The following is a 14,023-nucleotide window of genomic DNA, read 5'->3' as shown; positions in this document are numbered from 1 at the left end:
TTGAGCATTCTTTGGCATTGCCTTTCTTTGGGATTGGAATGAAAACTGACCTTTTCCAGTCCTGTGGAAACTGATGAGTTTTCCAAATTTGCTGGCATATTGAGTGCAGCACTTTCACAGCATTGTCTTTTAGGATTTGAAATAGCTCACCTGGAATTCTATCACCTCCACTAGCTCTGTTCATAGTGATGCTTCCTAAGGCCCACTTGACTTTGCATTCCAGGATGTCTGGCTCTAGGTGAGTGATCATACCATCATGATTATTTGGGTTGTGAAGATCTTTTTTGTACAGTTCTTCCATGTATTCTCGCCACCTCTTCTTAATATCTTCTGCTTCTGTTAGGTCCAAAGCATTTCTGTCCTTTATTGAGCCCATCTCTACATGAAATGTTCCCTTGATATCTCTAATTTTCTTGAAGAGATCTCTAGTCCTTCCCTTTCCATTGTTTTCCTCTATTTCTTTGCACTGATCACTGAGGAAGGCTTTCTTATCTCTCCTTGCTATTCTTTGGAACTCTGCATTCAAATGGGTGTAGCTTTTTTTTTTCTCCTTTGCTTTTTGCTCCTTCTTTTCACAGCTATTTTTAAGGCCTCCTCAGACAGCCATTTTGCTTTTTTGAATTTCCTTTTCTTGGGGATGGTCTTGAAACCTGTCTTCTATACAATCTCACAAACCTCCGTCCACTTTTCATTAGGCACTCTGTCTATCAGATCTTATCCCTTGAATCTATTTCTCACTTCCATTGTGTAATCGTAAGGAATCTGATTTAGGTCATGCCTGAATGGTCTAGTGGTTTTCCCTACTTTCTTCACTTTAAGTCTGAATCATGAAACAATCAACTGGTTCAAACTGGAAAAGGAGTACGACAAGGCTATATATTGTAATCCTGCTTAATCTATGTATATCCAGAGTACATCATGTGAAATGCCAGGCTGGATGACTCACAAGCTGGAATCAAGATTTCTGGGAGAAATATCAACAACCTCAGATATGCAGACATGTGACTCTAATGGTAGAAAGTAAAGAGGAAATAAAAAGCCTCCTGATGAGGGTGAAAGAGGAGTGTGAAAAAGTTGGCTTAAAACTCAACATTCAAAAAGCTAAGATCATCACATCTGGTCTCATCACTTCATGGCAAATAGAAGGGGGAAAGTTAGAAATAGTAACAAATTTTATTTTCCTTTTTTTTTAAATTTATTTAAAAATTTTATTTTCTTGGACTCCAAAAATCACTGCAGATGGTGATTGCAGCCATGAAATTAAAAGATGCTTGCTTCTTAGAAAGAAAGCTATGACAAACTTAGTGTATTAAAAAACAGACAGATCACTTTGCCAACAAAGTTTCACCTGGTCAAAGCTATGGTATTTCCGATAGTCATTTATGGATGTGAGAGTTAGACCATAATGAAGGCTGAGCACCAAAGAATTGATGCTTTCAAATTGCAATGTTGGAGAAGGCTCTTGGGAGTCCCTTGGACTGCAAGGAAATCTAACCAACCAATCTTAAAGGAAATCAATCCTGAATATTCATTGAAAGGACTGAGGCTAAAGCTCCAATACTTTGGCACCTGATGCAAACAGCCAACTCCTTAGGAAAGACCCTGATGCTGAAAAAGATTGAAGACAAAAAGAGAAGAGGGCGGCAGAGAATGAGATGGTTACATAGCATCACCATTCAATGGACATGAATTTGAGCAAACTCCGGAAGATAGCAGAGGACAGAGAAGCCTGGCATTCTGCAGTCCATGGGGTCACAAAGAGTAGGATATGACTTAGCAACTGAATAACAACAACAAAACCTTTTTAACCCCTAGCCAATCTCTCTCTCCTATCTCTGTCTGGCTCGTCTCTTCCTCTCCCCGCTGCTTACCTCATTACTCCTATAAACTTGCAACCTAAAATTTTTAATTCAGAATTAAGAAGACTATCACAAGGATGTGTTCACACAATGATCTGAATTTTAAAAAAAGAATGTCTAATTTTTTTGGCAGAAAATAACTTTGGTTTAGTTGAAAGTTTCAGTTGCAAGGACTGACTCTGTTAATTCAATTACATGTTGGCCATTTGAATTGACTAGTGTTAGTTGCTCAGTAGTGTCAGCCTCTTTGCAACCACATGGACTATAGCCTGCCAGGGTCCTTTGTCCATGGAATGCTCCAGGCAAGAATACTGTAATGGGTTGCCATTTTCTTCTCCAGGGATCTTCCCAATCCAGGGATCTCCCACATTGCAGGCAGATTCTTTACCATCTGAACCACCAGGGAAGCCTTTTGAATTAACAAATGGGCAAAAACTTGAGGCCCCTTTCCTGACCACATTTTAAATCTCCCCTTAGTTCAACCCCTTCACAATATTTAATGGTTCATGACCTGACATTTGCCCTACCTCAAAACCAACCTCAAGGGAGAGAATAAAAAGGAAATTGAGATGTGTATGGTTCCAAAAGGAGAAAGAAGGCATGGAGAGGCCCAAGCAGAAGGTAATTTGCCAATGGGCTGGGAATACCCTAAAGAAGGTAGCAACTGACCCCAAAATAACCGTCACCTTAAATTCCTTAAGAGATTCAATCCAGAGATCTCTGAATATGACAGATACTTTATGAACAAGTCTTTAGATATTTTTGGAGGGTTGGCAATATGGCAACATTCACTCATCTCAACAAGGCAGCAGGCAGACTGTGAGAACTTGACTTTGGGCAGAGCTGTGGTAGAAGAGGGTTGTGGCAAATCATCTGCTCCTGATTCCCAATAGGAAGTGGATAGAAGTCACTGTGCATGTTTTGGGGCAATAATACCTCCTCACTGATTGCCATTCAGTGTTAGAGACAAACCCTTTTAGTCACTGATGGGGCCCATTGTCCAGGGTGTGGGAGTGCAAAGATCTGAAGGAAAATACCCACAGACTCATTCAAAGTCCAACGGAACAAGGGAGCAGAGGAAGAAATTGGAACAGAAGGAGTAAGTGGTGGAGAAATCTGCTAGATCAAAGCCAATGGAGATGAAACGTTTGGTTTCTCAGAAAGGTTTAGTTAAAGAAATAAAGAAGGAGGGTGAAATGAGGTGGGATGTAAGAAACAAATGGGATTTTATGAGATTTTAACTAGTAGAACCAAAAATAGCAGCGAAGAAACGGATGACGTAAATCTAACAGAGAGAGTAAGAGGCATGCCTGTGCACACAGACACAGAGCAGAAACCACAGACACGCTTGCCGCCCTCAAGCCCTGCCTGCCCAGGTGTCAGTTCCTGCAGGAAGCCCTGCCCAGTGGCCCTGGGCTGAGCCGGCGCCTCCCTGTGTGTCTCCTCCACCGCAGCCCTCCCCACGTAGTGTGCAATTGACTATTTACTTGTCTGTGACAATTGCTTGAAAGAAGGGACCTTGGCTTTTCTTTGTATTCTCAGAGAATAAATTAACTATTCTTCCCATGAAGCAGAGGTGTGAAAATAAAGCCCAGAAAAGTCAAATACAGAATGAAGTATCTGTGGCTAAAGTCAAAACAAAACATAACAAAGGTATGAAATCCTTATTTAAAAATACAGATTCTTTGCTTTCATACCAAGAGATTCTGACTCAAACTTTCTGGCTATCTCTCCAGTTACAGTTCCAGATTTAGAAAGAAACAAGTCTTCCAGGAAAATTCTTGTCATCAAATATTTTCTTCAAATTCTGAGTAAACATTAGCATTATTTTCAGTTTTCAGTTACATTTTCAGGGAAAAAAAAAACTGTCAATCAAGAATAAGAGAAGAGGACTGCCCTGTTGGCTCAATGGTAAAGAATCCACCTGCTAATGCAGGAGACAAGCCACTGTCAATGTATTGAACCCACCTCCCAACGTGTTCAGTTCCTGATCAGGGAAGACCCCACATGCTGCAGAGCAACTAAGCCCATGGGCCACAACTACTGAGCCCTAGAGCCTGGAAACCACCACTGCTGAAGCCTGTGCCCTAGAGTCTGTGCTCTGCAATAGGGGAAGCCACCACAATGAGAAGCCTGGCACTGCAGCTAGAGAGCAGCCTCTGCTTGACGTAACCAGAGAAAAGCCTGAGCAGCAGCACAGATCCAGCAGAGCCAAAAATGAATAATTTTTTTAAAAACATAAAAAAGGAATAAGAGAAGAATGAAGATGGTTCTGACACAACAAAGATTTCTTGGTGATGTCAGTGATTCTGACACAACGGGTCTGACAGGAGTGAAATGAATGGGCACTTCTCTAAGCCCTCCTGGAACTTTTGATTCAGGTGATCCACAGGCCACACTGTGGAAAAGCTACTGTGTGAACTGCAGACCGCAACCCCTATCCTGACCATCTTACAGAGATAATGATGTCCAAGGGCATACAAGAAGCATTAAGAATGTTCTTCAGTGAGCGGTTTTCTCCCGAGGCAGGAGGGGCCGCTTAGCACTGTGATCTCGGGCTGCTGTCTGCATTCACGCCAGAAGGCAGGGACGAGGAAGCCGGCACAGTCCCCAAGGCACTGCCGAAACAAATGGACAGGTTGGACACTGCTTGAAAGTCCCTCACAAAGGGAGTGTTCTTCAAAGAAAAGGTCAATAGTCAACAGCAACAACAACCGCAAATCAAATATGCTTCACAAAGTACTTGGATTCATTTTCTCGGAAACACTAAGGAGCCGTCCTAAGGAGGGAGGGACTGGCAGGTAGAGATGTTCTGGAGAAGAAGATAATGAATAAGCGGAAGCAGACTAGAGCAAGGCTGCAGACAGAAGCGAGTATTTCAGCCTGTGGAATCTCACTGATGGATTTTTATAAAGCCTCTGAGAGTTAAGCCTCCCACGTAGGTTTAAGAGAAACGGCCAAGTCGTCTACCACACAGTGATGAACAAAGATTTTGAGTAAAATAGAGTTATGAGAAAATCTAGAAGTGAAAAGCCTTCCTGCTACTGAGTCCAGACAGTATCTCCATCCACTGCTGTGTCTTCCATGACATTATACATACAGCATATTCTATAAACAAAAAATTTATATATTGAAATACTTAACTTTTATTTTAAATGTTTAGACTTATATAAAAGCCAGAATAATAGTACAGAAAGGTACCATACACCCTTTACCCAGCTTCCCCTAATGTGGCCATCTTATATAAGCACAGTACAATTCTCATGAACATCGATATTACATTATTAGCTAATCTAGAGACCTTATTCAGATCTCACTGGTGTTCCCAAAATAGCCTTTTTTTCTGACCCAGGACCCCCTTTAGGACCACACTTTGCATTTAGTTGCCCTGTCTCCTTAGTCTCCTCTAGTCTGGAACAGTCCAAGTCCTTGTTTTTTGAACAATGTTGGCACTTCTGAAGGCCAGTTCTCTTGCAGAATATCTAGACTGGGTTTGACATTCTCTCATAATCAGACTAAGGGGCAGGAATACAACAGAAGTGAGAGTGTGTGCGTTTTTCACTATATATATTCTTAAGAAGAAAGCAGAGAAATAAAAACAGGAATGAGGGAAATGCCAAGTTTTCTTTAAAAGATAAAACGTTGATGTTTTCAAGAAAGAATAAAAGACTGTTGACAGAAGGAAACATCTTAGGTCATTGGGAGTAAGGACACAGTGAAATGGGATCATTCAAACATTGCTGAAATGAGAATAAATTGGTACAGAAATTCTAGAAAAGCAACTTGACAGATATATCACATATCCTAAAATTTTGTATAAAACCTTTGACATCAAAACTTTACTTCTGAGACTCTATCTTACAAAATAAGTGGAAGCCTTACTATTTATCAACGCCATTGAAAATGGCAAGAAAATCAAAGAAAAATAACTGAACATCATTAGAGGAAACAATCGGGATTTTTCGCTACCCAGCATCTGAACATCTTCCTGATTTAGTAAGGTTAGATCCCAATAGGTAAAGAATTTAGTGCCCTGATTCCCATTATGGAAGACAACCAAGGCACGTGATGGCCACACAGGCTCAACCAATCAAATACTTACACTTGGAGTTTCAAATATTGAGAGAGGGATGCAAACAACCAGGGGCAATCAGAAACTAACAACAATTGAGGATGTTTATCCTGTAAATTACTGAATCACAACATCATTTGAACTCACATGTTCACTATGTGTCATATGTGAAAATTAGGACAGTCACTGGGAAGTCAATGGACTTTGAGGATTATACTGAGGATTTATGATGCTATGAACTGAACTGTGTCCCTCTGAAAGTCCTGTGTTGAAGCTCCAAACCCCAATGTGATGGTATTTGGAGACGGGGCCTTTTTGCAGTAATTAAGTTTAGATGAGGTCATGCAGATGGGACCTTCATGTTGGTATTAGGGTCCTCAGAGAGAAACTGCTCTCTCTCGCCCCACCATGTAAGGACAGAGTGAGAAGGCAGCTGTCTATAATCCAGAAAGAAAGCCCTCACCTGAAAATTGCGTTAACTGTCACCACTTTTATTTGGACTCCCAAACCTCCAGGACTATGAGAAATAAATTCCTGTGTAAGCCACTCACTTAATAGTATTTTGTTTTGTCAGCCCAAGCTGAGTAAAACATACAGGAAGAAATGGAGAATTTTTATGTACTTTAAACCTTCAGCTGCCACCCTTGTCTGATGAAGCTGCCCCTACCACCTGAAGATACTTCAGTAACCACATATGAAGAACTTTCTTTGCAAGGAAAAACCAATTCTCTTTATCCTTCACTCCTCTACACCACTAGTCTTATAACTAGAGTCAGATCCCAGAATGTCTTGGGCATACAATGACAACATCAATCACTTTTGGAGATTATACACCAATGGAATTGCTAGAATCTACAAAAATGTTAGAAATATGTGTGGAATGAATTCTAAAGATGCTCAAACAAGTGTACACAGCATGAGTATATTCACCAGAGATCCTGGATAGGATAAACAAATTCAAGCTGCTACAAGTGGCTTTAATTGGTGTTTGGATGATTTTCCTGAAACCTAGACATAGCAGTAGACAACACAAAATGAAGTTGAGATGCCATTTAGAAAAAAAAAAAAAAGCACTCTTAAATTGGAAGATACACAAGAGCTCATGAAATAATATTGGAATGGATTAATCACAGGTAATTCATCGGCCACCTGCCCTCTAACTCCGTCCCCAAGGGGATCTGACACTTCATTCGCCCTTGAGAAATACAGTGTGAGAAGAGGGCCAGCATGTCTGAAAAGCACTTAAGTGCTTTTGCCTAAGACCAGGACACTGGTGAGAGATGCCGCAGTACAATGGGCTCCCTGACTTCCAAGAGGATAGGCGGATCCGGCGATGACCGATACCCTGGTGCCACTAACCTGCCACACACAGGATGAGAACTGCTGCCAGAAACAGGAAGGAGAGCCAGGGTAAACACTGGAGTGGTGTCTTGCAGGGCTCTTTGGCAGAGAACACTGACTGTGAAGTTCATAGCACCAAAATACACCAACAGAGCACCAAAGCGCTTCCCGGTGTGTATAACCAGCAGGTCTCCAGGCTGGTAAATAAGAGCCTAACCTGAGCACAGGTATTGGAAATCACCCTCACAGATGAAGAGCTCCTTGACTGAAGGGGAAGTGGGGGATTTTTTTGAGGAGGATATTGCAACAACACCAGCATTTACTGAGAAATTTGCCCTAGTCTTCAAAGGAGAAGAGAAATGTGAAGCACTGTTACACCTGATTTCTCAAGTTCCTGGTTCCAGGCTGCCTCCAACATCAGTTCAGTTCAGTTCAGATGCTCATAGTACAGGGTTATTTGGCTGTACCACCCATTTCCTGACTATACCCAATCACGTGTGTGGCATTTCAGAAGATGCACGATAAGAAAGTTATGCCATAATATGGGGGAGTCTGTGCATAACATAAGCTAACTAGATCTTTTCTGGCTAGGAAGAAAAAGATTTCTCTGCTCTCAGTGGAAAAGATTTAATTTGTCTTTGGAAACACATCCTGCAACTAGGTGGAAAGGTCTGCTGTGCTTGTAAAGATGATGCCAAGTGCACAATCTGTAGCAAGAAACCTCTACAATTTACCCATAAGAAGCAAAGGGAAGACATGACTTCTGACTTTAGGAGACCTCTTCTGGCTACCCACACACAAAACCAGAGAAATGCTGGGCTTCCAGATTATAATAAAAAGAAGTTCTCTGTGATCAGTAGTGGGAATCCTCTCATTGTATAAAGCAACACCTGTTGGCTTACATATCTGACTAAGGTGATATGGATGAAATTGTGTTTCTGCTCTGTGTTAATCATAAAACTGAAATAGCCAAAAAATGGATTGCTCAATTGGAAAACGGAAAGATACAGATAAGCCCCCTTTAGAGCATCCTGTGTCAGCCTTCTCTTGTCCTCTGGAAGAGAGAAGGTTAAGTTCTCCTACAGCTTTTAGGGAATACTTAAGAAATGCAGTCAGAATATAAAGGAGATGATGGCAGCAAGAATGAAAATATGAATAAACTGGAATTATTGCAGAATTTTATACTCTCTGTCCACCCATGAACTACTATTTTAATTATTTTAAAAGGTGAAGTCCAAACATAAATTCTCAGACTATGCATTTTCAGGCACCTTGCAAATCGCTATCTAGAGACAGCTTATAACAGGTTAAATCTTGAGAAATTTTATTGATGTTATCATGCCACCTACTTATAAAATTTCCCTGTTTAAGGAAGAAAAGATTTCAAAAGAAAACAAAGATTTTTAAGGTGCCACAGATTGGAAAGGGTTTAGCAGATTAAGAGATACAATTTGTTAGAAAAATTTTAATCTTATGGTAACTCTATACACAATGGTGCTAAAGAAAAAGAATTGCAAAAGGCTGCCAAGGTCATAAAAATTAATTAGAGACTATTTACATACGACATTATCTATATAGGCAGATACAACAACAAGATTGTAATGGGGTTGTGTGTGTGTTCAAACTCTGCTCACAGAAAGACAAGTCCAGGGATGAAATACACGCACATCACACACATTTTGGGGTTGCATGGCTTTTTTACTATCAAGGAAGTGTGATTTTAGCGCCATGAAGATAGAAAGTACTTTTTAACACACCTGTGTGCGTGTTAGTCGCTTCAGTCGTGTCTGACACTTTGTGACCCCACAGACTGTAGCTCACCAGGTTCCTCTGTCCATGAGACTCTCCAGGCAAGAATATTGGAGTAGGTTGCCATGCCCTTCTCCGGGAGATCTTCCCAACCCAGGGATAGAAGCTATGTCACCTGCTTCACAGGCAGATTCTTTACCATCTGAGCCACCAGGGAAACCCGTTTTACTACGGCCAGTATGGGAGAAAGAGAGAGAGAGACAGACAGAAGGAGAGGGAGAGAAAGAGGAAAGATCTGAAGAGAAGAAAGTGTAGTTAAATGGCAATACCATTCGGCCCTAGAAGCAATGTGCCTCTTTCTAAGACAAGCTAGATGATTTCTTCTCTTGTGCAAAGTCTTACAGGAACCTTCTGAATGTTTCTTCCAAGTCCATTGTTTCTTTATCGCTTCCCCTGCAGGAGGTGTATTAGCGGCAGTTTCAATGCCATCCTTTTCTCCTTCACATTCATTGCGTAACTATCCATTCCCCCACCCACGCACCCACACACACACCCTCCCCTTCTAAAGTTGTCAGATTAAAATCCCGCTTCGTATTTACCACAGTTCTCACTTGCACCTATGTGGGTAAGTGAGAAACAGGGTGGGAGGGTTGTTGGGAAAATCTAGAAGCCTAGTTGAAATTGCTTCAATTCATAGAGACACCATCTCGGATAGGTGACCAAGTTGGATCCTTCTAACCCTGCCTGCCTTGGCGCCAGGAGAGTGCCCTGAGCGCCCTGAACTGGCAGAGAGGGAGAGGAGATGCGTGCGGGGAGCAAGGCGCAGGAGCACTGGTTCCAAAATGCGCATGGCAGGTAGCTGATGGGCTGCAGCCTGACTGGAGGCTGGAAAAGACACAGGGGGAACTGAGGATGAGCGGCTGTTTGCACTGGAAACGGGCGCCCAGTAAACAGACAGGAAGGAAAGAAAGGTCAGTGGAGGGGATGCAGGATTGACAAGCCCAAGGAGGTAAAAGCTGCTGCCCAGAGGCCTGTGCTGCCGGCCCGCAGCAGCAGGGTGCTGGCAGCGTGGAGATGCGGGCACAGCCCTGCTCCCGCAACGAGCGGCGGCCACAGGCCAGACTCAGGGTTCCCATGTGCACATACAGGCAGGCGGCTGCCGGTAGGACCAACCCGATGCCTACAGGCCACCGGGGTCCTGTTTAAGGACTCCGCCCACCCAGCGCCGCTTCTGGGTGTTGCTCGCTGTTACTGAGAGCCGCAGCGTCAGTGTGGGGAACAGCGTTCTGATAACGTGGGTGTCAAGGATTAAGGTGTGATTGACACCTTCCTAGGGCTTCCTGTGTGGCTCAGGAGTAAAGAATTCCCCTGCAATGCAGGAGACACAGGTTGGATCCCTGGGTCATGAAGATTCCCTGGAGGTGGAAATGGCAACCCAGTCCAGTATTCTTACCTGGAGAATCCCATGCATTGAAGAGCTTTTCGGGCTAGAGTCCATAGGCTTGCCAAGCGTCTGACACAACTGAGTGACTGAGCAGGACCCTTCCTAAGGGGGCTGTAAGGAATCCAGGCACTTAGGTGCTCTTGGGACTCCCAGGAAAGCCCCAAAGGCCCGCCAAGTTCATGGCTCTGGGTAAATGCTAGAGGACGCTCGCTGATGAGAAAAACTGAAGTAACTACCAGGTCTGTTTGAGGTTATTTAACGAATTAAGAAAGGAAGGGGCTTCCCTGGTGGCTCAGATGGTAAAAGTATCTGCCTGTGAAGCAGGAGACATAGGTTCGATCCCTGGGTTGGGAAGATCCCCTGGAGAAGGGCATGGCAACCCACTCCAGTGTTCTTGCCTGGAGAATCTCATGGACAGAGGAGCCTGGCAGGCTACAGTCCATGGGGTCACAAAGAGTCATACATGACTGAGTGAAGAGCACCTTAGGTCTGAGATACATATCTGAACAGAAGTGTTCACAGTACAAGTTTGAAACCTCAGTGGGGATTCAGACTAGAAGACCCCGTGTCCTGCACTCCATGTCACACCATCCCTCCATGCTCTTTCACTTGGTTACTCGGCATCTCTGGGGTAGTGCCACGGGCCAACAGGTCTCCACCCTTCCCTTTGTGTGTCTGTTCTTGACAGACATCAAAGCCAACATGATTAGAAACAGCCTGACAGCTCTATCAAGAAAAAAGAAACAATTTTTGACTGGGTCAAAGTTCTGAGAGCAACTCAGTCTGTTAAATAATATATTTCAGACAGCATTCTAGAAAACAAAATCTTTTAAAACCACATTATGAGGCCATTAGGTATCAGTGTTATATGGAATGAAGGCTGTATTTTTTAGCCCCTTACAAATCCTTTCTCTTCTAATGTGGCCTGAGTCAATTCCATAAAGCTGGCCTGTTACACTTTAATTCTTTCAAATATCAGCACTCTAACAAAGGTTTCTACTGAAGACCTGCAGGGCTTGTTAAGAACTATCACTATAAAAATATCACCTCATGGTCTTTGATATTTTCTAGAGTAAAAGAGCAATTAGAATGTAACTCTGGTTTGAGTTTAGCTGCCTTCCAATCCAATTAGCTTTATAAATTAATAGCTCTTTGTATCTTAACAGTAGGTGATGTTGTTTAATTAGTCAGTTTATTGTTTCCCGTCTTAGTTCGGAATTTCACGTTCTGATGAGTTACAGAGTTTTAATTGAATGGATGAACATTCATCTAGAAAACTGTTTGTGTTCAAGCTTCTGTCAAGAACACTGTGGTATATTAAAATTCCCAGGTGCAACAAAATTACAATATTCTATCTCCAGAATTTATAGTATTTATGGTAGGAGCTACAAACAAGGTGCTTGTAGTACTCCAGGCATGCAGGCACTTTGTCTTTTCTTTAATTATTTATGTTCCTTTATTTTCTTTTCACTTCAGTTTCTTTCTTTTTTTCTTCCCAGGATAACATATAATGAAAAGTGAAAATGTTAGTAGCTCAGTCATGTCCGATTCTTGGTGACCCTATGGCTGTAGTCCGCCAGGCTCCTCTGTCCATAGGATTCTCCAGGCAAGACTACTGGAGTGGGTTGCCATTCTCTCCTCCAGGAGATCTTCCCAATCCAGGGATCAAACCTGGGTTTCCTGCATTGCAGGTAGATTCACCACCTGAGCCACCAGGGAAGCCCCTTAATATTATGTTATGTTATGTTATGTTATGTTATGTTATGTTATGTTATGTTATGTTATGTTATATTATATCATATTATATAGGATTCCTTGGCATCAAACCAAGTAAGTTCATGCAGATCTCATATTCTGAATGGCAGCAGCACTGGAGCTGAGTAGCAGCTGCCCCTTTGAATAGACCAGCTGCTCTCCCCTTCTTTTCCATCCTTACTAGGCATGTGCCATTTTCTTGCTTTAACTGTCAGGCCCTTGTGTGTACTTTTCACATTTGCTGCTATTTATACACATACAAGGCCTTGCAATGTATGTCTGATCTGAAGGCTATATCTTTCTTAGAATTGTCCACATATATGCAGTAGAGATTTTATATCTGGATTGTACAACAACTCTTTTCCCTTTTCTCATCAGGCATGCTGGGGGAAATATTTATTCACCAAATATTAGGATATAAAAAGAATAAAGACCAATAGCAACAATGCTTGGGTGCCAATAGACATCAAAATATCTACACATTGCCTATGACTGGGGCTCAAGATTTGATGGTAGAAGGTTTTATCAAAAGGAAGAGGAGGAAAAGATGACATGTAGGAAAGAAGAAAAGAAATGAGTGAGTGAGAAGGAAAAAGAGAGGACAAGCAAACTCTAGGAGGGAAAGACACTCCATCCTGTCCTTCTGGTAGAGAAACACCTATAGTGCCAGCTCCTTCAGGACAGCTCAAGGGTCCCAGTGACACCAGTCAGCCCAAAATTGAAGCAACACATTAGAACAAAAATGGATACGGAGGAGGTAGAAGAGGAGTTAGGTTTTTATCTACTAGATAACAAGGTCATGCAATTATTTGGAAAATGAGTAGAGATATCCCATTTGTTCCATACAGACCCATTAAGGAAAAGTAGTTCTCCTGAAATATGTTCATTTCTCTCAAGGTTTTGCTCACTTGAGTGCTTAAGCCCACCTATATATAAGTCAGTAATAGACAACAGTCTCATCATCTTCTAAACCAACCATTCAGGTGGCAAAAAAGCTAGTTTCATTATTTCAGCTTATTCCTGATATTTAATAATAGAAGACATTTTGAGGGCACTAACAGGGTTACTTGTCAGGAACTCCTTTTACATAGGCTAAAAACACACCAGGAGTGACGCCTGAAATTGATCATCCTTTTAGCCGTTCTGTCAGGCTTCCGAAAATTAATGAGTGGACTGCAGGAGGGAAGTGGCTTACCAGAACATCGCACAAATTTGCTGATTTTGACTTGCTGAAATTTTGCTTACCTAATGCAAAGCCAAACACGTCAATTCTCTACAGTGTTTACACCCTTCGTAAATCTTCTCTTGGGTTTCCTCTATTCAGTGTTGCTTCCTCCTCAGTCAAGCAGCAGTGAAATACAAAAGGAAGCAGCAAAGATCACTGTCCTCAGCTCATAGGATGACACAACAGATGCTTTTCAGGCTTAAACTAAAAAATCACTGCATTTTTATACAAGTTAAGGTTTCAAAGGCTGTATAACATTTATTCAGCAGTACTAATCAGGTGAATACGATGTTCAGATCACAACTTGAGATGCAGTAAGAAACTTAGCTGAATAAGTAAGCATCTTGATCAGGAAGGTGATTCTCCCATGGCAAGGTTTAGCTTTTTCACATCCCATGGACTGTGTAGTCTATGGGGTCGCAAAGAGTCGGATACAACTGAGCGACTTTCACTTTTACTTTCCCTGGTGGCTCAGTTGGTAAAGAATCTGCCTGCAATGCAGGAGACCTGCGTTCAATCCCTGGGTCAGAAAGACCCTCTGGAGAAGGGAATAGCTACCGACTCCAGTATTCTTGCCT

At 42.2% G+C, this 14,023-nt stretch overlaps 1 protein-coding gene across 1 annotated transcript in view; it reads right to left on the bottom strand.

Annotated features, from left to right (window-relative positions):
• Positions 1–7,539, bottom strand: part of NXPH1 (neurexophilin 1) — a 383,709-nt gene extending 376,170 nt beyond the window's left edge. Inside the window, exon 1 of the mRNA XM_069587574.1 lies at positions 7,291–7,539. The gene's annotated coding sequence lies outside the window, so the exon portion shown is untranslated. The remainder of the gene's footprint in view (positions 1–7,290) is intronic.
• Between the last annotated feature and the right edge of the window lie 6,484 nt (positions 7,540–14,023).

This window comes from Ovis canadensis, chromosome 4 (genome assembly GCF_042477335.2).
Source record: "Ovis canadensis isolate MfBH-ARS-UI-01 breed Bighorn chromosome 4, ARS-UI_OviCan_v2, whole genome shotgun sequence".
Taxonomy (NCBI): Eukaryota; Metazoa; Chordata; class Mammalia; order Artiodactyla; family Bovidae; genus Ovis; species Ovis canadensis.
This window is presented reverse-complemented; position numbering and strand designations above follow the sequence as displayed.